Raw genomic sequence first — 26,026 nt, forward strand, 5'->3', positions numbered from 1 at the left:
AATTGCGATTTCCCCAAACCATTTTCTCATTGAAGATCCAAATATTCCTTCTCACTCCACCAACTTTCCTTGCCGGAGTTTGGGAAAACTGTCTACACGTGTCCCTCCCCACCCTCAGGTATGTCCCTGGCCTGATTTCTGACAAAGTAAACTCAGCCCATTTAAAAATCATAACACAAGGGCATCTGGGTGGCTCAGTCGCTTAAGAGACTGACTCAGTTTCAGCTCAGGTCAGGATCCCAAGGTTGTGGGATCGAGCCCCACGTCAGGCTCTGCACGGAGCATGGAGCCTGGTTAGGATTCTCTCTCTCCCTCTCTCTCTGCCCCTCTCCCACTCATTCATTCTCTCTCTCTCTCTCTCTCAAAATAAATAAATTTTAAAAATAAAAAATAAAAATCACAATACAAATGGCCAAGTCCATAGCAGATGCTGTCAGAGTTTTCATGGTCCCTGATCAGTGATCAGAAGAGGTTAAGAAAATCCTTATGTCTTCAATGGGTTTGAAGAGACAAATGAGAGAGGGAAACCATCCATTGTAGTTAGTTGCTGAGGAAAAGGAGCACACCTCCTGTGCTCCTCATTCTGGTCTCCAGCACCCCATTATGTAATGAGGTGCCATAAGGTAACATCCTGGTGTGTTCCCAAAGCAGAAGAGTATCAACAAGATGACGATGGGCCACGGGGAAGAAGAGACAACCCTGACCATTTGATGAGCTGATCTGAACAGGTCTACACATGTTACCAAACCCAGAACACGGACAGAAAAATCAACTGCGATTTTGTTTGCTCAACTTCTCTTTTCACTTTGGAAAGACTCACTGTTTTCTGTGTGAATAATCCCAGCACGACAGAATCATGGAACCTTGGGTCTAGAAGGTACTTGGCAATCATTCTACACATGGTTTCTCAAGGTGTGGCCAAAGTAACCCCTACATCAGAATTACATGGACCCTTGTTTGCAACGAAGACTGACAAGTTGGTGTCGAACAAAACTCATACCCTCTTCCTCTCACCTACGTTTCTCAGCCTCTTTTAAAGAGAAATGTGACTATGTGACATGATTCTAGCTGATAAAATATGAGTGAAAAAAATGTGTGCTCCCTCGTACAAGCCTTTGCGCTCTCTCCCCTCCCATGATTTGACTCACAGGAATACGGCAACCAAGGAAGGCACATGTTGGAATGACAGAGCAACCATATAAAACGATCTTGGAATCACATTTGGGAGAGAACTTTATTTGGACAAGAAATAAACTTTGTTGGGTTAAGCCACTGTCATTATGGATTTTCTTTCAGGAGTGTGCCTTCCCTGTGAATAATGCATAGACAACGTCCCATCTTGAACACATCAGGTAAGATTCTAGAGGATGTTAAGGAAAAATCATTCTGATGGCTGTTAAAACGGTAAGGAAGACTTTATTGAACATTATCAATAGGAATATTGCAATAGGGGACAGAAGTCAAACTCAAATACAACAAGGACAAGCGGGGATCTATAGCAAAGGAGCACTCGGGTGAGGGGGTCCGTCAATAGGAAAATCAGCATGAGGAGACATCAACCATCAGGGATTCCTGCTAAACTAGCATAACAGGATTCTTGGTAAAGGCAGGCCAAGGATGTAAAAGGTGGGGGATGAGGAATTTTATCAGATATCAAGGGTGGGGATAACTTAGCAGGATTCTTTGCAAAGACTGGGCTGGGCAGGTCAAAGAGAGAAGCAGGGGCCAGGGTCAAGGCCTAGGAAGAAAGAGAGCTCAATTAAAGAGAGCTGATTAAATTCGGTCCAGAAAAGAGACTTCATCAAGATAGGGCCATGGAATCCTGCATGTTATTAAGATTTAGGAAGGAAAATCATCTGAGCAGCGAGAAGTACCCTACTATACCAGGTCACACAGACAAATATATCGAAAGAGCCAAGACTAGAAGTCTCCAGTGATCAGTCAGATTCGATTCAGTGTTTTAGTGAACCGCTATACTAAATACCAAGTTCAACTGCGACTCTATCCACATAGGTTATCCAGGATCGAAAGCAACTTTTAACTGCTTTAATTTAAGCAGAAAGCATCCCAACCTAAAAGGTGGAAATCCTGGACTCTTCCCCTTCACATTGCAGTTTTAACTCTGAAGAACAAAGCCAAGAAGGTCTGGGAAGGAACGGGTTACAGGAGAGCCCACTGTGAGGCATGGCCAGGCCTGTCAGATTCCCCAACTGTCTGTAGTCATTGGGAATAATTGGACCCTCCGGTAATATGCAAAGAATATGAAGAGGCGTTTCAGAGTCAGATCCCCAGACATTATAAAACAATAGGAAGTGGGGGGAGACAACATTTTCCCACAAGACTCTTAACCTTAGAGAGCCACGTACCCCCACAGTCTAAACACTTTTCAGAACTGGGTTCAGAGTCTATCGATCATTCTTCTATATATCCTAACTTAATGCTTTGCCCTTTGAATAAGGGGTTGAATTTTTTTGGAAAAAAAAATTTTTAAGTTGATTTATTTATCTTCAGAGAGAGAGGGATGGGGGAGAGAGACAGAATCCCAAGCAGGCTCCGCACTGTCAGTTCAGAGCCTGAGATGGGGCTGGACCTCACAAACTGTGACATCATGACCTGAGCTGAAATCAAGAGTCGGATGCTTCAAGGACTGAGCCACCCAGGCACCGCTGAAAATGGTTTCTAACAAATAATCATGCAGAGTGAAGCATTAATATTCCTTTGGTACTCTATTCTGCTTCTAGCCTCTTTCTCTGCCTTGCAAATCTGCCCGTTGAAGACTTGTTGACCAGCAAGCCCTGCATGCCCATTTTAAATGTCCCCTTGTAAGAAACTCATCTACCCACCACCACCACCTCTGGAATAAAATCCCCAGACCTTAGACTCTTGTGGCTCAAGTTGTGAATCTCTTGCAGCTTTCAAAGTATAATTTCTGACATGCTAATTTGGGACCAAAAAGGGGGTGGGGGTGGAGGTCCCTATTGCATAGCCATGGTTTCTACACCGAGCCCTTAATTATTATGGTTTTCCAAGTTTTCATTCTCAAGCAGGCTAACAGTATCCCTACCCCTCTTGCAAATCCCTAAAAACCAGGATTTGGAATTCAGTGAAGGCAGCATAAATCTGACTCGTCATGTAATATGAAACATCAGACACAGTTGGCTCCCATGCAAGTCATTTACAACATATTCCATGAAAGCTGGACCTCAGGAAGTGTAACCTCTCCAAAAAGTCAAAGAGAAGCCACGGTCTGTAAACCGTTCATCCCTGGACCCTCCTCGGTCTCAAATTAAAAGAGCCAGGAGGATAGAAACTGAGGAGATTTCATTAAGAGAAAAGATTCAGGAAAATCAATCCTAACCAGGTTAGCTCCCAGCAACAGGACCCATGTTTATATGGATGGTGTTAAAGCTACAACAGCAGAAATTACAACGGCGTTTGTCAAGCAACTTTTAATACACTCTCCTAAGCAGATGCGCTTCGATTTAGAATTTGCATTGGCTCTCCTGCCGTGAAAAAGCACGGTGCCGACAGCCTGCACCAACAGAGGAAAACAGCAACTGAGGAATACAGCTTCCTGAGTTAAAACTGATAGATCAATAAGGCAGGCTTCTACTAAATTCCCTACTGCGTTAAATTGCAGAGGAGGGGTGCAATAGCCACCATGGTTTTAAAGGATCGGGGGTCCGGACTAATGAATTTCATGCTCACGCTCTGGGAATTTACAAGGAAAAAATTCAGGATAGATGGCTAATTGCTACAGTAGTAATTTCATATTTACATTCCCCAAAGCAAGGAGGTGAAATTTGTCAGCTTGAGGAAAATGAGATTGGACCTCAGATAATGACCTAATATCCAAATTAACTGAAGGCTACCATTAACTATTTAACAATAAAAAAAAATAGGTCAGCAACCCCTTCTAAGAACAAGAGAAAACTTATTCAACTACTGCTTTTGCTGCAGACAGTTTTACATTCAGTAACAACTAGGTAACGTTTCTGTGGGAAACGTTACCTACCATACAGAATGCATCAAGTGTCACAGGCTAACGTGAGAAACAGTCTATGGGTCATGAAACCTTTCAGCTCTGGGGCCTCAGTTTCTTAATCTGTAAAATAAAGGATCTAAATTCATTTTATCATTATGCCCCTGCTAGCACATCCTGTAATGCCATCACAAGCCTTACTGTGGTGAGGACAAGTGTCTTCCAGAATGTTCTTTCACCACAGATCTTTCATATTACATTTTGATTTTGCTGAAGGGAGGGCAACACATGCTCAGGAAGACTCCTTCATGTAAGGTGCAAATTTTATGGAAAATGACCTGGTAAATCAAGGAAATGGTAAGCTTCCCCTTGCCATTCTGGATGTTACCTATAATTCCAATTAAAAGAGACTCAGGCCTTTAGCAGCCACATAGAATCCTGACTATTGTCCCACATGCCGCCCCAACACTACGTACCTGGCAGAGATTTCAAACACTCAAACTCCTGGCAACACCCAGAAGTTTGTTTTCTTTTTTCTTTTTTTAGTGTTTATTTATTTTTAAGAGAGAGAAAGAGACACAGAGTACAAGTGGAGAAGGGGCAGAGAGAGAGGGAGCCACAGAATCCAAAGCAGGCTCCAGGCTCTGAGCTGTGAGCACAGAGCATGAAGTAGGGCTCGAACCCATGATCTGAGCCGAAGTCGGACGCTCAACTGATTCAGCCACCCAGGTGCCCCAAGCCTGTTCTATTCTGAAGAGACCCACGGTATCCCAAATCCTAATAAAAATCCAAGCATCCATGCTACCATCCATTACGTCCTGAGTTGGAATGTGTCCACTGAATTTATCAGGTAGCCTTCCCTGACGCAGGGAAACAAAGGCAGTCAGGGGGAGGAGGGCACTGGAGGGGAGACGGGTTTTGTTGCCCATTTGGGCTTGGGCTTTGGGGAGTTGCAGGAGGGGTTTTTTTGTCATTATTTTCTTTTCTAAACTAATTCTGCCTTTAGCTACAATTCCTGCAGCTAAAAATTATCAGCAACCTCTTGCAGTTACGTAGCAAAGATGGGTATGTGAGTTCCGGCTATCCCACGCGCCCTGACCTGGATGCCCACTCGAGGGGCAAGGGGCCGCGCACCATGCCATCTGTCCCCACAATTCTGTGCGCTCACTCCCGCAGAGCTCACTGGACCTGCACCGGAAGCCTGCACGCCGGCTTTCTTGCTGGGGCAGCACCACAGGACCAAGTACAAGGTGATGGGTACTACTGAACAAGGAACAGGGAGCCCCGAGTAAAACGCAAAGAATGCAAAGGACACAGAGAAATGGCACGGAGCGTCCACAACATACCGACGAGAGGTATTCATTCACCACGGTCGGGAAGTGGGACAGGGAAGGCCTTCCGCTCCGGTGACAGGCCCCCTGCAGCACCCAGGCCACTCTCAGCCAGCCCACCAAAGCTCTTTCCATCCAGGATGTGCTGCATGTCTTCAATGAGAAGTGCTAAAAACAGAAAAGCTGTAAAGCGTGCAAATTAAAGCGAAACAGTAAAGTGCAAAAGGAAAAACTTTATCCATAGTAAAAGCTGGTGTTTAAAGAAAAGCAGATTTAATGAGAATAGGGTGGCCAGAGACATTCTCAGAAATTCTGGAGCGGGCCAAGACCTGCAGCCTTGTTTACTATTAAGAATTTCAGGTTAGGGGCGCCTGGGTGGCTCAGTCGGTTGGGCATCCGACTTCAGCTCAGGTCCTGATCTCACGGTTTGTGGGTTCGAGCTCCGCGTCGGGCTCTGTGCTGACAGATCAGAGCCTGGAGCCTGCTGTGATTCTATGTCTCCCTGTCTGTTTCTGCCCCTCCCCCACTTGTGTTCTCTCTCTTTCAAAAAATAAACTCTTTAAAAGAAAGAAAAGATCGGGGCGCCTGGGTGGCTCAGTCGGTTGAGCGGCCGACTTCGGCTCAGGTCATGATCTCGCGGTCCGTGAGTTCGAGCCCCACGTCGGGCTCTGTGCTGACGGCTCAGAGCCTGGAGCCTGTTTCAGATTCTGTGTCTCCCTCTCTCTGACCCTCCCCCGTTCATGCTCTGTCTCTCTCTGTCTCAAAAATAAATAAATGTTAAAAAAAAAAATTAAAAAAAAAAAAAAAAAAAAAAGAAAGAAAAGATCAGAGAAGAGAATCTAAGTTAGAAGTACACCACCACAGAGAAACCCAATGACAGAGGCCAACCATGGAGGTGCTGTGCAAACGTTCCCAACTCTGCCTGTGACTTCGGGGTACAACTTCCCTATCACTCAGGACTCCACATTCAGAACCACAGCAGCTCTCGGGAGGCATGAACTAGGACCAGACAGGCTAGAAAATCCCCAAATTCTGGGCATGAGTTTTTTGGGTCAGAGAGTCCAACTCTACCCAGTTGAGTCCCCTGGCCTCCACTCCTCAAGATCGCTATGGTCAAAGAACTTGACCTCTCCCTGCCTCGGTTTCCCCATCTGCAACACCAAATGTGCTAGCAGCATCCACCTGCATGGACTGTTCTGGGGAGCCAACGAAGCAATGGACGTTAAGGACTTCATCCAACGCCAGACACAGAGTAGAGACTCGAAAAAAAAAAAAAAAGTAGCCGTTGTTTTTAATTAACCCCTAGTTCCCTCCACAACATTTCCACTCAGAAAATCTACGAGGTACTTCCCCAGAGAAACCTGCCTGGCAATTGCCACAACTCCCTCTTCTGTCTTGGGCAGGGCTGGGGTTGGCATCAGGACTGTCTACTACACAAAGTACCAGGAGAGCACCCGACAGATTGACCAAGGGCAAGCAAACACTGCTCTCCCACAGGCATAACGGGATGAGGCAGAAAAGCAAATGTCTGGCAGGCGATGAAAAAAAAGTAAGTTGCATGGGGCCGGGGGGTGGTGGGGGGGGGGGGGCCAGCAACCACATACCCGACCACCTCGCCTCCCTGCTCAGTGTGGAATCTCTGGGATGTCGGAGATGCTCGTGAAGGCTGCAGCTGTAGAAAACAGGACTCCCTGAGCCCTGCGGAGCACTACTGCCCTTCTGCCCTCCCCCCCACTGGCTGTCCTTTCACAGAGGCAGGGCTCCACTCCCTCCCCCTCCCAGATAACTTCGGAGCCTACCAAAAGAATTGGGATCCCGCCCCCCCAAACCATCTCCTTTCTTTTTTTTTTTAATTTTTTTTTAACATTTATTCATTTTTGAGAGACACTGCGTGATTGGGAGAGGGGCACAGAGAGAGATAGAATCCAAAGCAGACTCCAGGCTCCGAGATGTCAGCACAGAGCCCGAGGCGGGGCTCGAACTCACGAATCGTGAAATCATGACCTGAGCTGAAGTCAGACACTTAACCGACTGAGCCACCCAGGCACCCCAAACCATCTCCTTTCAAAGGGGTCGCACCCAAGTTGCTTATCATAAACAAGACATTGTCTCCTATTCCAGAGAAGTAAGTCTAAGACCCACTTCTCCAAAGAGTCTCCCTGACATTCCAGAGGAGGCAGGTCCTACGTAACCACAGCAATTCCACTGCTGTTAGGGAGTGCTGCGCTTTCTCCCAGGCGCCCTGCTTCCCACCCACCCAGATCTAAGTTCCTTCACGGCAGAACTCTCTGCATCTTGCTTCCGGGTGCTTTGCAAAGTGCAGAAAACACAACAGGCATCCAAAAGACCCCAACGCAAAGAGCCGCCCTGACTCTCAGAGAGGCCAGGGACACTGGCGGCCTCTCCCCCTTTGAGAGTCCATGAAAACAGTCCTTGGGGGCTTCAGACATCGTTAAACAGCAACTAATCAATCCAGAAGTCAATTAAGCTAAGAAGGTAAACAGAATTGAAGAGGAAAACGGGCCATCCAAGATGGATAAGGCTGAGGCCCCACGTGCTGGGACAGACCTCACCACCTGTATTACACCACAGAGTGATCTGTAGCTCTGAGGTGAGCACCAGTCAGGTAGCAGGGGTGGCCGGCAAGGGGGCCACAGGCGTTCCGGTGCTGGCCATCAGTCATGCCCGCTGTCTGGGATGCCCAACCACAGACAGAGCCAGCCGAAGGGACAGGCGTAATGAGCGACTCAGATTGCCAAAGAGCATGCTTGATTTAGTGCATCACATTTTTCTCATGCATTTTTTAATTCAGTTAATTCACCCAACATTATTTTAATAAAAAAAAAAATAGTACCGTCTATAGGGAAGTTAGCCAAGTCTACACACGGTTGAATAATCCAATTCAAGTGACCTTGATGATTTCAACAGGAAGGTGGAGAGGGGTAGGGGTGGGGAGAGGGGGAAAGGGTGAAAAGCACCAGGTGTAAGTGGTGTTCAGAGAAAAGTGCAATCAAGGAGGCTAGGGAGGGGTAAGGGATGGCTTCAGAGGATTAACAAGGGGGGGGGGGGGCGCTCCCGAGGACACTCCTGGAGGGACAGACAAGCTCCGAACCATCAGGGCAGGAATTCAAGAATGAGGCAAATGGCTCATCGCGAAAAGGTTGGCCAATCAGGCTAACATCAGACTCTAGGAAAACCCAACGTGTGTGTGTGTGTGTGTGTGTGTGTGTGTGTGTGTGTGTGTGTGTGTGTGTGTGTGTGTGCGCGCGCGCATGTGTGAGAGAGAGAGAGAGAGAGATACAAATATCAGGGTTTAGGAAGTACGATTTCAAAGGGCATTTCAAGGAACATAAAAGGACTCAGTAAGTGAAGGGGTAATAAAATGACAAAGAAAAACAGATGTCAACACTAACACTCAGGACAAACACCTGGTGTCTGGAAGATTGGCGGTTATGCTAATAGATACAAGGGAGTCAGAAGCGGAAAAACAGTGAGTCTGGTTTCAAGATGAAATTCCCAGATCAGTGAGCCACTCTATGGAGGGCACATGCTAAGGGGACCCCTGATGACCCCCGCCCTTGTACGACCCCCACCTCGACTGTGTGCAGGACCCAAGAGTTGAATTTAAACAATGGAATAGCAAAGGTGATGGGACATCACCCTACTGGTTATATTTCATTTTAGAAGATCTGTCTTGGGGCACCAGGGTGGCTCAGTCGGTTGAGCGTCCGACTTTGGCTCAGGTCATGATCTCATGGTCCGTGAGTTCGAGCCCCGCATCGGGCTCTGTTCTGGAGGCTCAGAGCCTGGAGCCTGCTTCGGATTCTGTGTCTCCCTCTCTCTCTGCCCCTAACCCCCTCGCATTCTGTCTCTGTCTCTCTCAAAAATAAACATTAGAAGAGCTGTCTTAGTAAGCTGAGCCTTTTTTTTTTTTTTTGAAAGAGAGAGAGAGAGAGAGCACTTGTGTGTGCACACAGGACAGGGGTAGAGAAGGAGGGAGAGAATCTTATGCAAGCTCTATGCCCAGCATATATGCGGGGTTCGATATCACCATTATGAGATCATGACCTGAGCTGAAATCAAGAGTCAGACGCTCAACTGACTGAGCCACCCAGGTGCTCCAGCAGACAGGGCCTTTAAAAAGCATACTGCCAGGGGCACCTAGGTGGCTCCGTCCATTAGGCATCTCTTTTTTTTTTTTTTTTTTAACGTTTATTCATTTTTGAGACAGAGAGAGAGCACGAATGGGGGAAGGTCAGAGATAGAGGGAGACACAGAATCCGAAACAGGCTCCAGGCTCTGAGCTGTCAGCACAGAGCCCGATGCGGGGCTCGAACTCACGGACCGCGAGATCATGACCTGAGCCTAAGTCAGACGCCCAACCGACTGAGCCACCCAGGCACCCCTAGGCATCGAACTCTTGATTTCAGCTCAGGTCATGATCACGCAGTTCAGGAGTTCGAGCCCAGTGTGGGGCTCTGCGCTGGCAATGTGGAGCCTGCTTGGGATTCTCTCTCTGCTTCTCTCTCTGCCCCTCCCCTGCTCCAAGATAAATAAATAAACTTAAAAAAAAAAAAAAAGCAAACTGCCTGGCTGTGAACTGCCTATAGAGGGGGTCATGTGGCAGGAAATGTAGACGGCTGCTAGGAGGTGAGGGTGGCCTCCAGCTAAGAGTCAGTAACAATCCAGGGCCCCCAGTCCCACAACCCCAAGGAAACGAAATCTGCCCACAACGTGAATGAGCTTGGAGGCCAGTTCTCCCCCAGGCCAGCCTCCAGATGAGAATGCAGCGGCAAACACTTAGGTTACAGCCTTAAGACCCCCTGAACCGTGCCCAGATTCCTGACTCACGGAACCGTGAGATCCTAAGTGTGTGTTGTTTGAAGACCCTAAGTTTGTGGTTACTTGTTATGAATTTCTCAGAAACTAGAGTAATTGGAGTTCAGGAGAGTTCAGGAGAGAAGTCAGGTATGGACCTGCGTCTGTAACACAGTAGACGAGGGCCCACATGCTGGAGGTAAATGCCTGGGATTGAGCCCCAGCACCTCCTAGCTGGGTGGTCATGAGCGAGTTACGTATTCTCTCCATACCTCAATTTCTTCATTCATAAAATGGGGGGGGGGGGGGGGGAATAATAGTACCTATTGCCCAAGGTTGCTACTGATGATTGTTATCAGCAAGTAACTGTTTCATGCTCAGAACAATTCCTGCTCCAGAGAAAGCACTGTTGGGGGAGGGGCTGGGTTAAGTTCTCAAAGGCAGAAAGTGCTAAGAGAGGCAAAGCCACGAACAAAGGAGGAAAAAAGATCAGTCAAGGGCAAAGTTAGGGTCAGACAGAAAGTGGCCAAGAGGGTGAGTGCTGTCACAGTCCAAAGTCACACCCATCAAGGCAAGAGGGAGCATCGGTGGAAGGAGTCCAAGAAGTATCAGGGAAAGGAGCGACCGGAGGACGAAGGCATTTCCATGGGTTGTGAAGGGGAGGAAGCCGACTGGCCTCCAAAGACTGAATGACCTGGCCTCCCTTTCCTGGCTGTATCCTTCTCCACCCGCCCCTCCCTCACACTGGCCTCCTTGCTCAGACACAGAGGGATGCTCCCCTCAGAGCCTCAGCACTGGCTCTTAACCGTCTCCTCCCAGAACGTTCTTCCCTGACACCCACACTTCTTCCCAGTGCTTGTCCAGAAGCCTCTTCTCATCAGGGCAGTCCTGACCAGCATTTTTAAAACTGCCCTCCAGCTGCCTTGTGCCCTGCTGTATTTTTGTCTACAGCATCGAGCCCCTGTTACCATTCTACAAGATTCAGTATTTGCTATGTTTACCGTTTCTCTGTCTCCCCTGCCTCACAGAGTTCTGCCTATATTTTCTGCTGATAAATTCCAAGTGCTTAGAACAAGGCATAGCTCAAAACAGGTACTCAGAGAAATGACAACCAAATGCGACATATAATTCGGAACCAGATCCTTTTGCTTATAAAGGACGTGATGTGAGCAACAGGTGAAATCTGCTTCTGGTCTGAGGATTAGGAGGGAGTCGTAGGTCAGTGTTAATATCCTGATGTTGAGGCCTATAATTACAATTACTCACAGAATGTCGTGGTTGTAGGAAACATGACCACGAATTCCAGGATGGGGGGGCATCAGTCAGCAACTTCCTCTCAACAGGCTGCAGGCAAGGGAGGAGAGGCCTCTCTTGGGACTATCTTCCCAACTTTCTGTGACTGCTTTTTTTTTTTGCATTATTAAAAATTAAAAAAAATCAAAAAATAAAAAACACTTGGGGCACCCGACTGGCTCAGTTGAGGAGGGTGTGACTCTTGATCTCACGGTCGTGAGTTCGGGCCCCGTGGTGGGTACAGAGGTTACTTGAATAAATAAAACTTTAAAAAACAAAAGTATAAAAATAAATAAAAACGCTGTCTGGGGGTAACAACACAACAACAACAACAACAAAAAGGCCTAAAGAGATACTCGTCGTTTTGTTATAAATTGTTATTTCTGGAAAGGGCAATGAAATTCATGGGGAAACAGAGAGAGGAACTTTCATTTTTACTCTGCATTGTTTTCACATACACACACACACACAAAACATATATTATTTATATGGTAGTTAAATAATAAAATATTTGGTGGGGGGAGAAAAGTTGGTCCACAGAAATGACACATACACCAGAGCATAATCCTCAATAAAAAACCCAGGGGAGCCCGGGTGGCTCAGTTGGTTAAGCATCTGACTTCAGCTCGGGTCATGATCTCGAGGTTCGTGAGTTCGAGTCCCGCATCGGGCTCACTTGTTGTCAGCGCAGGGGCCACTTCAGATCCTCTGTCCCCCTCTCTGCCCCTCCCGCACATGCTCTCTCTGTCAAAAATAAACACTAAAAAAAAAAAATACAAAATACAAAATAAAAACCCCAGGCCCCAGGCAAAGACGACACTCACTCCAACACTCACTCTCCTCCCCTTTCTGAGTCTTCCAGATGTTCAGTATCTATGACTTCAATAAACCCTGCTCTCACTTCTCAGCTCCCATGTGACTTCTATCCGACGCAAAGCCAAAGACCCTACTGGCCCTGCGGGACCCCCTCCCGGTCCTTGGACCCAGCCCACCTACAGCCCCACCTCTCGCCAGGGTCACCGCAGGCACAGAGAGGGCGAGACCTGGTGGAAAGCAGTGGCCGAGGGGTGTGGAGGCAGCCCCCCTGCCACCTGGTGAGGACAGGCTTCCCCCGGCTCCTGTTCCCACACCCGCCTGTGGCTCCAGACAGAGGGACTTTGCCAGCGAAACTGGCAGCATCTGTTGGGCTTGGGAATTCTCTTTGAGAGAAGATTACAAAACTGACAAATGTCTCATAGTGTATTTACATTTTTTTAACTGCAAACAACGTTGCAATTTACCAAAGTTGATCAGCTTCCGATTCATAAACAACTATGGTTACATAATCCCCACGTATCCATAACCCAAGTTCAGCTATTCAATCCTGTTTCACTGTAACCCTCCCACACCAGACTCTTTATGCTGAAGAAAATCTCAAACATCGAACTATGCCATCCATAAAGACACAATGTATCGCTAAAAGAGAAGGACCTTTTTGTAAACATCAACACAATTTTTATGCCAAAATTCCTCTCTGCTACCAATGATCCATTTAGTTTCTCAATGTCTCTGATATTCCCTCTCTCTCTCTCTCTCTCTCTCTCTCTCTCACACACACACACACACACACACACACACACACAGTGGGTCTGTTCAAATCACATTGTAAACAAGACCCATACGTCGTGTTTGGCTCATTTGTCAACTCCTTTATTTAGAACTTTCTCCTTCTTCCTCTTTTTATTTCCTTGGCATTTCAGTTTCCCCTTTTCAGTTAAATGTCTATGCCATTTAAGGTATTCTTCTGTCCCTCCCTTCCTCTGACTCCACTAATCTCCTCCCCGATCATCTTTTTAAAACATATTTTGTCCGTAAATCCTCGACATGCCTGGAACAGTGGTACTTGCTGCCCAGGCTCCAGCAGGGACCCCGAAGACAAGGAGTAAGAGCCCCCAGAAAGCGCCACTAATCACACCACCAAGCTACACAGAAAACAGAAGTGCAGGAAAATCCCCCCAAAAAACCCATATGGGCATTGCTCTGCAATTAGCCATGACTTGGGTGAATCACTGTCCTTCACTGGGCCTTAGTTTCCTCATCTTTAAAATATGAAGCTGCTGGGGGGCGCCTGGGTGGCTCAGTCGGTTGAGCATCCGACTTTGGCTCAGGTCATGATCTTACAGCTCGTGGGTTTGAGCCCCGCGTCGGGCTCTGTGCTGACAGCTCAGAGCCCAGAGCCCGGAGCCTGCTTTGGATCCTGTGTCTCTCTCTTTCTGCCCCTTCCTCCCCACCCTCCCAAAAAAAGAAAGAAACATTAAATAAATAAATAAATAAATAAATAAATAAATAAATAAATAAATAAATAAAATACAAAGACGAACAACATAACAATGAGGACACCGACATTAACTGGGTATTTAGTGCCCAAAGAACCTTCAAGATTCCTTCCAGTCAAGAGTGTGGTTTTAAGTATCCTACTCACACAACGCACTAGCAAAGAACACCCCCCTCCTTTGTTGGGGGAGGGGGGAGACAGTCCATAAATGGGACAATAACAACAAAGGAACTCACAAATGCTGATTATAAATAGCACATCAGTCATCGACATAATCTAAATTTGAATACCATGCTACTGTCTCAAATTTGAGCCACACTAGTGGATACATGATAAAGGATGCTACAAGGGCACCTGGGTGGCTCAGTCGGTCAAGCGTCCGACTTTGGCTCAGGTCATGATCTCAGGGCTTGTGCCTGGGATTCCCTCTCTCCCTCTCTGCCTGTCACCACCCCCCCCCCCGCCCCCCACACAAAAATAAACAAATAAGCTTTACAAAAATGATAATGGATGACACAAAAGATAAATAGTAACAGTGTTTTCTGCTCACGGGTCCTGTCCCCATGCTTTAATAAAAAAAAAATAAATAAACCACATTTTTGCACAAAAAAAAAAAAAAAAAAGGTTAATGGTAGAACCTTAGGTAGGTAGATGTTTCTAGACCAGTGGTTCTTAACAGGGGAGATTTTACTTCCCTTTCCCCAGGGATGTCTGACAACATCTGGTGACACTCTGGTGTCACAGCTGTGGCGATGTGCTAGTATCTCATGGGCAGAGGCCCAGGGCGCTGCTAAATATCCCACAATACACAAGACAGCGTGCACCACAAAGAATCATCCAGCCCAAAGTGTCAGCAGTTCTGAGGTTGAGAAACCCTGAGAGAATCCCCTTGTTACCCAAGTGAAACTGTGCTGTGCTCGGGTTTCAGGCGGCGGCTACTGAGGTCTAAAACCACAGGATACACACCCTGTGTTATAAGCTTCTGCACCGAAGACCAGTCTCACACGTGAGGTTTTGATAAAGAGACTGCCTCGCTTTGGTTTGCTTTCGTTACCAAGATAAATCAGAGCACGTATTTCTGAATCTGAACCCTTCCCTCAATGGAGTCATCCCGGGAAATTATTGAGAAGACCCATCCAACTGAAGAATTTACGCTGCGTCAGGGACTGATCTCTGGGTGACAGCACCTGTGCTGTGGCAGGCCTCATAGTGGCAATGAACCACTAGCGACCTTGGGACTCTTTGGCTCTAAAAGTGACAAGCAAAGAACGGGCCAGTGAGTAAAAGAGGGAGTCCCCATGGCCCCCAGGGCCATGATGAGACTAGAGTGGTGTCATGGGAGGTGCGGAGGGGCTTGGGGAGATCGTGTGCTGAGGGGTGGCTACGTCATACTCCATGCTCTGGGAGGCTTTTCTGGGGAGGGGATGTTTGAGTAGAGCCCTACAGGAAGTAAAGGACTGGCCAGGCCAGCTGGAAGATGACGTTCCTTGACATCCAGGAGGAAGACCTGAGTCTGGCTGTATTCTAGTCCCAGAAAGGAGGTATGGGAAGGACCCACAGTTAAGAGGAAATGAGGTGGTGAGGGCAGGGGGAATCGGACAAATCACTGGAGGCCTGGCAGTCATGGCGGAGTCTGGTGTTTAGGAGGAAGCCGCCGGAAGTTCCAAGCAGAGGAGTAGTGAGATCTGACTGCCGTTGAGATCTCTCAGACTACACCATGGACAGTGGACATCAGGCAGACAAGAACAGGAGAAACCAATTGAGAGGAAACTGCATTAAGAATTTTACCGGGAGGAAAAAAAAGAATTTTACCGAAATTGAGGTGTCTGGGTGCTCTGTCGGTTAAGCGTGGGACTCTTGATATCAGCTCAAGTCACGATCTCGCAGTGAGAGATCCAGCGCCCCCACCCCCCCCCCCACCCCCCGCATCAGGCTTGGCATTGAGCGTGGAGCCTGCTTGGGAGTCTCTCTCTCTGCCCCTCCCCTGCTCATGCGTGCTCTCTCTCTCTCTCTCTCAAAATAAATAAAATAAATACACACACACACACACACACACAAAAAAGAGGGGCGCCTGGGTGGCGCAGTCGGTTAAGCGTCCGACTTCAGCCAGGTCACGATCTCGCGGTCCGTGAGTTCGAGCCCCGCGTCGGGCTCTGTGCTGCCGGCTCAGAGCCTGGAGCCTGTTTCCGATTCTGCGTCTCCCTCTCTCTCTGCCCCTCCCCCGTTCATGCTCTGTCTCTCTCCATCTCAAAAATAAATAAACGTTAAAAAAAAAAAAAAAAAGAAAAGAAATTTTACCAAAAATGAAAACCACTCCAAAAAGAGAAAGAGTTGCCACTGAGGAAGATATTCCAAAGGACACGCCCCAGACTCTACAATCTATTTCCAAAGAAGAGGTGTCAAATCTCTGAGCAGTGGTAGTCTCTTTCAGATAAGTGCTGGGCAGTGCTGCACACCCGACCCCGGCCACCGCATTCCCATCACATGATTTCTTTCAAAAGCTAAGCTCTGGAGTGGGCCGTTTCCCCTTCAGCCCCTCTACAGTCACACAGAGCCAGCTTCTCCCACCAGGGGGCGATGAAGAGCACCCACCACCACGCCTCCCGCAGAAGCCTATACGTGGTGCCTCGTGGGCACGGAACTCTAGAACCAAAGAAGTAGTGAACAGAAGTTCAGATCTGCCTGGAATGGTCTCTGCCAGTGCTTTTATTTGCGTTCTTGAGTGTTCTGGTGCCCCAGTCTTCAAGGAGTCAGATGGAGCCAAGGTGGGCAGTAGAGAAAGTGAGACTCAGGCTCCGAGCCTGTGAATCCATTACCTTCCCCCTCTGTTTCCTGGTGGTACTTTTCCTTGGACTCATCTTTCCTGGCCGTATCTGCAGTAAGATCCATGGGGCCAGAATGGGGGTGGGTCTAGAAAATGAAGTCAAGGAGGCTTCTCAGCTCGTTTAAAGCACACGCCCCAGGCCAACCTGATACCAGGGCAAGAAGGGTCCCCCATCTGGTCTACGCCAGGGAACTGCCCTGAGGTGTGAGCTAAAACCACAGCGGGTATCCAGGAGTTTGTCTTCTCCTGTCCCTAATCAATCCCGGGGGCAGCGGTGGCTGGGTGGCTGGTCAAGCTTTGGGGAACCATCTCTCCTAGCCCTTAGTTTATGATCTCTCTCTACCAACAAAAAGCAACTAACAAGGCAGGAAGCAAGATGCTACAATCTGTGCACAGATTCAGAAGCACTACGGTAAGAACTAATTCAGACATCACCGCTCCTAAGAGGTCCCCTGCCTGCCCAAATGCACGCCTCATACTTCAAAGAAAGATTGTTAATTACACATTATGATACCAATTATATCCGACTGCATTATGAAACAGGATCTTTGCTAAGCAATTTTATTGTTTTAATTCTTTTCTTCTATCATTTTTAATAATTACTCTCTGGCTTTTATTACATTAAGATGCAATTAAGAAAGAAAAGTCCTTTATATTTTAAATCTATTTCATTCTTTTATTTTTTTTTCTTACATGAAGAATTCCATAGCCTTCCAGAATAACATAGCACACAATATAGCTAAAAGACAAAAGGAACAACTTAGATAAAACTATCTAAGTCCCATTTAGGGGGGAGAAAATGCAAGTCTACTTATTTTGAAAACCCTTGCATTTACTAAAAGGATGGAGAATTCTTTTTTTTTTTTTTAATGTTTATTTTTGAGAGAGAGATTGACAGAGTGTGAGTGGGGTAGGAGCAGAGAGAGGGAGACACAGAATCCGAAACAGGCTCCACGCTCTGAGCCATCAGCACAGAGTCCGACACAGGCCTCGAACTCACGAATCGCGAGATCATAACCTGAGCCGAAGTTGGATGCTTAACCGACTGAGCCACCCAGGCGCCTCGGGGATGGAGAATTCTTGATCACACAAAGACAAAACAAACCACACAATATTAATACACTCATATGGGAGAGAAACTTTCTACTATCCAAGGAGGACCAAATGGCAAATCAGGACTTAAATGCTAAACTTTGGGATTACGGAAGGTTCAACACTAATATTCCATACTAAAGTAACTGAATACTAATATATACAACCATCTGCCCAGTAAAATGACACCAATATTAAATGTGAACCTACCCGTGCTGAATTGTATTTCCTATTAAGTATAAAAATAACGTCCTCTAACCTGTAGAAGAACGAACAAAAAAAAAAAAGTAAAATCTTAACAACGTTAAGCCACAATTTGTGAGGTATGGAATTTCACATTCACACACACTAAGGCTGAGCGGCGTTCAAGTGACTGACAAGGAACATTTCTGTATGCTCCATCCCCAGATAGCCTTTCTCATCCTCTTATTTTCTAGCCCGTGGGTCAGCAAACTTTCTTTCTGTAAAGAATCAAAGAGTAACTATTTCAGGTTTTGTCCAGGCAGTTACTCGACTCTGCCTGAATGGATAAAGAAGACAAGGTGTATGTGATGGAATATTATGCACCCATCAAAAAGAATGAAATCTTGCCATTTACAACAACATGGAGGGAGCTCGAAAGTACAATGCTAAGCAGAATAAGTCACAGGAGGACAAATACCATATGATTTCACTCGTGTATAATTTAAGAAACAAAACAAACGAGCAAAGGAAAACAAAAATAAAAAGAGAGACAGACAGACACAGCAAGAAACAGACTCTTAACTGCAGGGAACAAACAGATGATCACCAGAGGGGAGGTGGGGGGGTGGGGGGTGAAATACTCCCCGTCATGGGGAGTGAGGAGTGCCCTTGTCATGATGAGCACTGGATAGCTTATGGAAGTGTTGAATCATTATACTGTACACTTGAAACTAATATAACAATGTATGTTAAGGATACTGGAATTAAAATTAAAAACTTAATTTAAACAAACAAACAAGAAACCAGGCCTGGGGGTGAGGATTTGCCTCCCCTTGGCCCAGGGCTCAGCGTGCTGGCAATGACGGGTGGGATAGTACGCTTCAGACACCCCTGTAGAAAAGCGGAAGGAGGGGCGCCTGGGTGGCTCAGTCGGTTGGGCGTCTGACTTCAGCTCAGGTCATGATCTCACCGTCCATGAGTTCGAGCCCCACGTCAGGCTCTGTGCTGACGGCTCGGAGCCTGGAGCCTGTTTCCGATTCTGTGTCTCCCTCTCTCTCTGACCCTCCCCTGTTCATGCTCTGTCTCTCTCTGTCTCAAAAATAAATAAACGTTAAAAAAAATTAAAAAAAAAAAAAAAAGAAAAGAAAAGCGGGAGGAACGAGCAAAGATGTGTGGGTGATCCGAAACTACCCACCAACACGCTGAGCCCAAGAGGGTTCTTCCCGTCACGCCCAGAAGTATTTTTCCGAGACCAAAACCAAGTCTAGACGCACGCGGTAGGAATCGGTCCTCAACAACCTTCGTTCTCCGGATCCAAGGGGTTCTCCCTCACAGAAGCAGATTCTCCTCTATCACGGGGCTTGTCCTCTGAACTGGGCATCTGTTAGAGGTTCAGTCATGACCTCCTCAAACCCTGGCCGCCTTTGTGGCTGGCACGAGGCCGGGGCCAGGGGTACAGATGGTGGCCACTGAATTAAAAGAGGTGACTTGGCCACCATGGAATGACCCATCCAGCCACTCGTAAACTCCTCAAGAATGGAGAACTCCATAGGCAAGCCTTCCTTCCCACTGCTGGCCTGGAACTCCTGCCGCACGGCCAAGAAGGCCCAGGTTGCCTGGAGCAGCCAAGGTCCACCGACGCCACCGCTCGTCCCCCAAGTACGTGTGGCTCTTGTCCCTCCTGGACACCTCCCTCCTCCCTCACACCTCACACCCCATCCATCAGCAAATCCCGTCAGCTCTGCCTTCAAAACGTATCCAGAATTTGGCTGTATTTCACCAGCTCCATCACCCGTATGCTGGTCACGGCCACCTGCTAATTCATCTTGCTGATTCTGCCCTGATCCTGGCCCCCCAAACAGTCTATTCTCATGGTATAAAGTGAGTGAAATCAAGTCCATCCATGGTCCCCGAAGACCTTCCAATGGCCTGCGAGGCCCTGTGCAATCTGGAGCCTAACCCACACAGCCCCCCGTTGTCGAGTGTCTCCCAATCGCCCCCTCAGTCCTCTCCTGCTCATTCACGCTGTCACAGCTGCAACGGCCTCCTCCTGTTCCTCTCACACGCCAGTGTTCCTCTCACAACGGGACACAGCTGCAACTCGGGGCTTCCGCACTTCTCTTGCCTCGGCCTGGAACCTTCTCTCCCAGAAAGGCACCTGGCGTCCTCCCTCACCTCTTTCCTGTCTTTGCTCAATGATCCTGTCTTTCATGGGAAGATCCTCCCTGATCATCCTATGAAAATTACAGCCCTATCCCCCAACCCCACCTCCAGGATGCTCTAGCACACTTCCTTGCTCTTGTCCATCACCATCGGACATGCTCGTCCGTGACTTCAGACTTCACGCATGCTAGAAGGTAAGCTCGGTGAGGGCAGGAGGTATGGCCTCAGCACCTAGAACTGAGAAAGGTATGTAGTAAAAAAGTAAAGTAGTAAAAAAAAAGTAAAAGAGAAAGGCATGTAGTAAAAAAGTAAAGTAGTAAAAAAAAAAAAAGTTAAAAAGTAGTAAAAAAGCACTTGGTGAATAAATTACTTCCCTTCTGTTTATCTTCCCTGGAGTATCTTAGACGATTCCTTTTTTGTCCCCTCCATTCCTCATTTTTAGCGTCTTTCTCTCTCTCTCTCTCTCTCTCTCTCTCTCTCTCTCTCTCTTTTTTAATGTTTTATTGATTGGGGGCCTGGGTGGCTCGGTTGGTTAAGTGTCCAAATTTGGCTCAGGTCATGATCTCACATTTCATGAGTTCGAGCCCCGCGTTGAGCCCGGTGTCGAGCTGGCTGTTGTCAGCAGAGAGCCTTCTTCGGATGCTCTGTCTCCCCTCTCTCTCTCCCCCTCCCCGGCTTGCACTTCTCTCTCTCTCTCTCAAAAACAAATAAACATTTTAAAAATAAATACATAAATAAAACATGTTTTATTTGTTTATTTTGAGAGAGAGACAGAGAGAGCCTGCTCACACACTCGTGTGCAAGTGGGGCGGGGGGAAACGGGGGGGGGGGGCTGCGAGAGAGGGAGAGAGAATCCCAAAGAGTTTCCTCACTGTCAGCACAGAGCCCAACTTGGGGCTCCATCTCATGAACCGTGAGATCGCGAACTGAGCCAAAACCAAGAGCTGGACGCTTGACCAACTGAGCCACCCAGGTGCCCCACGCCTTTATTTTTTATCCTTCTTTCATCCTTATTTAATCATGCTTATAAATTCTTGTCTCTTCCTTTTTCACTCCACATCTTCCCTTCCCTCCTTTCTCTTATTATCTAGAAGTGTTTATTAAGTAGATTTATACATCTAAAAACAGAGGCCTTTTTAAGCTACTGTTTCTAACCACATCCTGGCTCCAATGTCAAATACATAAAGAATCTAAGAGTTTGCAATAAGATCTTTCCTTAAAAACTCACTGACCATCTTTGAAGGACAATATGGAATCGATTCATTATTCTGGTGAAGGAAAGAAAAAAATCAAGCCAGCATTCTGCCTTTTATATACCAACTATATACCCTGAGGCAACTTTTTTAAAAGATTGAAACAAAGTTCTTTATAAAACTTTCCAGCTAATAAAGGCAGAGGAAATGACAGAATGAGATTATCACCCTTCTGTAAACACCCTAAATGAAAACTGAGTCTAGGCATCCGCTATGGACCGCCAACAGCTGCCGAAACCATAAGGGAAAAAGCTGATGGGGACCCTAATGAAGGATGATCAGATTAACAGCACCTGCCTATATTAACATTTCAGAAAGGATACAAAATATGTCACCTGATAAAGTTACATTATCATGTATGCAATACTGTTGCCCAAAAATACAAATCTGAATCTAATAAAGCCTTTAGTTTATAGGACATTTTGAAGACAATAAAATGTTTAATGACAACACTGGGATCCTGGCAGCAAAGTCTATATATACTTATATACCGTGAAGAACTCCACGGGACAAAAGATCCAGCTTCTTGACCAAATATATTGCAAGAGAAAACAAACAAGGACAGGAAACCTACATATAAAAAGAGACTTAAGAGGGGCGCCTGGGTGGCGCAGTCGGTTAAGCGTCCGACCTCAGCCAGTTCACGATCTCTCGGTCCGTGAGTTCGAGCCCCGCGTCAGGCTCTGGGCTGATGGTTCGGAGCCTGGAGCCTGTTTCCGATTCTGTGTCTCCCTCTCTCTCTGCCCCTCCCCCGTTCATGCTCTGTCTCTCTCTGTCCCAAAAATAAATAAAAACGTTGAAAAAAAAATTAAAAAAAAAAAAAAAAAAGAGAGACTTAAGAGGCATTATCAACCACATGCCATTTGTGGACTTTGTTTAAATCCTTTGATTACCCTGAGGGATTTATAACTAACTGTGAAAAGAACATTTATCAATCAGGGAAATCTGAATGTGAATATTAAGTGATACTGAGTGATTTTTTTTTTTTTTTTTGCATGTGATACAGTACGCTGATATTTAACAAAAAGAATGTTATCTTCTCGGACACATAGTGACATATTCATAAATAAATCTGATTTCCTTTTTAAATCTGCACCTTAAAATTCTCCTTCAAGCAAAGGACTTTGGTTGTTTTAATCCTATGGAAGTCACTGCTTCTCAAAGATACCCATAAATGCGGTGATGCAGAAAAAATAGACAGTGGAAATCAACAAAACACCAGGCACAGATTTAGGGGCTATATTATAAACAAATAAATGAGAAAGCAAATGGATTTATATACCCTTGATGCACCTCGAAAGTCCTTCAAAGCATGTAGGCGAGTTAAACTGCTCACCATGTGCAGGTCAGGCTTCTGATAATGTTAATATCTGGAACACAGCCATCTGGAAATTAAAAAAAAAAAGAAAGAAAGAAATACTTCTGGGTGACAAACAGCTTTCAAAAAGCCCCATGCACTTTACTCCATAAAAGAAAAAGAAGCATGTCATTTATAAAACGGTATCTAAACAAGGCATCATCAAGAACCAATCGCAGAGGAAAGCAGCAGAGCACTCAGAAGTAGAAGCACAGTTGCTGAGCCACCCAGGAGTTTATAACAAAGACAGAGTCCCCAGGGACTCAACCCCCAGGGCCATCACCCTGGAGCAGCTTCCTATAGTAACAATATCCCAGAGTTGGCAACAATGTTCCAGCCGGGCTCAGAGTCCTGTTATAAAGAAAGCAAGAAGGTGGGGCACCTGGGTGGCTCAGTCCGCTGAGTGACCAACTTCGGCTCAGGTCATGATCTCACAGTTTGTGAGTTCGAGCCCTGCTGACAGTTCAGAGACTGGAGCCTGCTTCAGATTCTGTGTCTCCCTCTCTCTCTACCCCTCGCCCACTTGTGCTGTCTCTCTCCATTTCAGAAATAAACATTAAAAAAAGGAGAGAGAAAGCAAGAAGGTCACTATAGACACTACTTGAGAATTATTTTCATTGGAGTGCCTGGGTGGCTCAGTCAATTAGGCGATCAACTGTTGATTTCAGCTCAGATCACAATCCCAGGATCGTGAGATCGAGCCCCACATTGGGCTCCACGCTGAGTGTGGAGCCTGCTTAAGATTCTTTCTCTCCCTCTCTCTCTGCCTCCCCCCTGCTTGTGCACTCTCTCGCTCTCGCTCTGAAATAAAAAAATAAATAAAACAAATTTATTTTCATTACGATGGTTAAAATTTTACGAAGCTCATTTATTCCCTTAATGAGGGAGTTAACAGATTCCCAGGAAAGGCGACACTGAGATCAATGAGGAAAACTGAAGGTAAGTTTCAAGCTTGAAATTGAGGCGAGGCATCTCAACACTGAGAACCAGCCCACGAGAGGGTAGTAGGCTCCTCACCATGGGACCCGCTGGGCTCTCAACACTGGGCGGGTTGGACTGGAAGTCCCTGAGGATCACAAACAATTCCAAGGTTTTACGGGGTGGTAATGTTAAAAAAAAAAAAAAAAAAGTATTCTGATGTTTGTTAAAAAACGGTAAGAAAGACTTTATTCAGGGCTGTTGCAATTGAGGAGAGAGATGAGGTGCAAATCCCAGTGCAGCAAAGACACCTGGGGACTTATAACAAACAAGCAGACTGAGGTCACTACTCAGCAGACACAGCAAGGGTGGGGGTCCTTACTAAACCAAGAGAAAACAGGATTCCTGCTGAAGGCAGCCCAGGGTGACCAGGTATTGCATACCAAGGTACTCATACACCAAGGGTGGGGGTTCTCTCTAAACTGACTTAGCAGGATTCTTGCTGACACCTAGAGATGCTGTCCAAGGTCACAATGCAGGAGCAGAAGCCGGAAGCAGATGCCAGACCCCAGATCCAAGCTTGGGGGTGTGACTTACACCTGCTAGTGACCTGACCCTGCCGAACGCTTTTTAACTTCTCAGTTGCTTCCCCGCATATAATCTCTCTGTTCTGCAAAATCCAGAAATGCCCATTTCATTACATCCAGCTATCACGTAAGAGAAAACTACCTTTGAACATAATGCCATGCAAGTGATTTATATATAATTCCCTGTGATAATGAGGCAGATTGATTCATCATCGTGAGTCGCAATGCAGCCTTTCAAAGTAGCCTTGTAATAACAGGTATACGAATAAAATAGGGAAAAAAACAAAAACAAAACCTAAAAGCCTGGATTTAAAAGCATCTGGATGAAAACCAGGACGCTACCAATCATGAACAGGATCACGAAACCTTCACAGCACAAGCCATGCAACTTCCCATGACGTCCAGTCCCCGAGGAGAGCACTTCAGGATGACAAAGCTGTTCCTTTGCAGCCTCAAAAGTGCCATCTATTGGACAGAAACATCTGAAGAGTAATGCGCTAAACATCCTGTTCATGTCCCATGGTTGTCCACTGGGATCCGAGCCCTGGGAAGCTGACCTCCGTGATCTGCATCAACTAGGCTCCCCTGCCCTCGGGTCCCTTGGGAGCTAACCACAGAAGCCAGGAGTGGAAGAGAAGGGTAAAGAAGGAAGAAGCACTGGGCACCTGGGCGGCTCAGTCGGTTGAGAGTCCAACTTCGGCTCGGGTCATGATCTCACAGTTTGTGAGTGCGAGCCCCACAACAGGCTCTCTGCCGTCACTACAGAGCCTCCTTCAGATCCTCTTTCCCCCCCGCCGCTCCCACACTTGCACTCTCTCAAAAATAAGTTAAAAACATTAAAAAAAAAAAAAAAAAAAGAAGGAAGGAACAGTTACCCACACTCACCCCTTCCCTGCCTCCTCTCTCCAGGGTTGCCTGGAAGTCTCTCCACCACAGGGCACAGCCTCTCTGAGGAACCCTCCCTGCCTGTCCTTAGTTCTAGGGGTTGGATGGTGTCATAGACTATGCCCCCCCAAATTCGTATGTTGAAATCCAATCCCCCAGTGTGATGATATTAGGAGGTGGGGCCTTTGGGAGGTGATCAGGACATGAGGGGGGAGGGGAGAGCCCCCATGAACGGGATGAGTGCCCTTATAAAAGGGACCCCAAAGACCTCCCTCACCCCTCCGACCATGCGAGACCACAGGAAAAGTCTGCCATCTATGAACCTGGAAGTGGACCATCACCAGACCCAATCTGCAGCACCTTAATAACCTTGGACTTCTCAGGCTCCAGCTGTGCGAGACAGAAATTTCTGCCACGTGAAAGTCTCCCAGTCTGTGGTATCATTACAGCAGTCTGAACAGGTTAAAACAGAGGGGCTTCCTCAGGTAGCCCCCGCACCTCACGCACCCTTTCTGCTTCCCGACCTCATGACACGGCTTCACTCAACCCTCTTCTGTCAACTGAGTGTGCCGTATATTTTCCCGCCAGGCCTCTGACTAACTACAATGGAAAAGGAGAAGGGGCAGGAAATCAAAAATTTAATTTCCCATACTTGCCCTCAACTGGGGCGGGGGAGGAGGGAAGAAAACCCAACTCTTGAACTAGATTTCACGGTATGAATATGGAGGGTAGGATACGGCCAAGGAGCCTCTGGTTTTAAGAGTGCCAGTGAAAATCCAGAATTTACACACAGAATGGCCTATAAATGTACACGCGCATTTTTCTGAAAAGCAAAATCCGGGGAGGAAAAAGGTCGAAATTTCTACTGTATTCTCAAAAGGTGACCCAAAACCGCAGAGCCAACGCTGTAAGAACAACACGGCACAGAAACGGCCTCCATCTGCCCAAGAAAATGACCAGGCAGGCGATGGGTACCTGTGCCAGCTGCATGAGCAGAAACACAGCCACCTCCTCCTACCAAGGCCT

At 46.9% G+C, this 26,026-nt stretch overlaps 1 protein-coding gene across 7 annotated transcripts in view; it reads right to left on the reverse strand.

Annotated features, from left to right (window-relative positions):
- Nucleotides 1–26,026, reverse strand: part of TIAM1 (TIAM Rac1 associated GEF 1) — a 394,514-nt gene that overhangs the window by 291,748 nt on the left and 76,740 nt on the right. For 3 of the 7 annotated variants that reach the window (XM_086675833.1, XM_086675835.1, XM_086675834.1), the window contains one exon: nt 22,590–22,638. The gene's annotated coding sequence lies outside the window, so the exon portion shown is untranslated. Of the gene's footprint in view, nt 1–22,535; nt 22,645–26,026 lie in introns of those variants that run through there. The other 4 variants (XM_086675832.1, XM_086675836.1, XM_086675838.1 and 1 more) reach the window with 2 other exon arrangements.

The sequence above is a fragment of the Puma concolor genome, chromosome C2 (assembly GCF_028749965.1).
Source record: "Puma concolor isolate L17-30 chromosome C2, mPumCon1.1.hap2, whole genome shotgun sequence".
NCBI classification, from domain to species: Eukaryota; Metazoa; Chordata; class Mammalia; order Carnivora; family Felidae; genus Puma; species Puma concolor.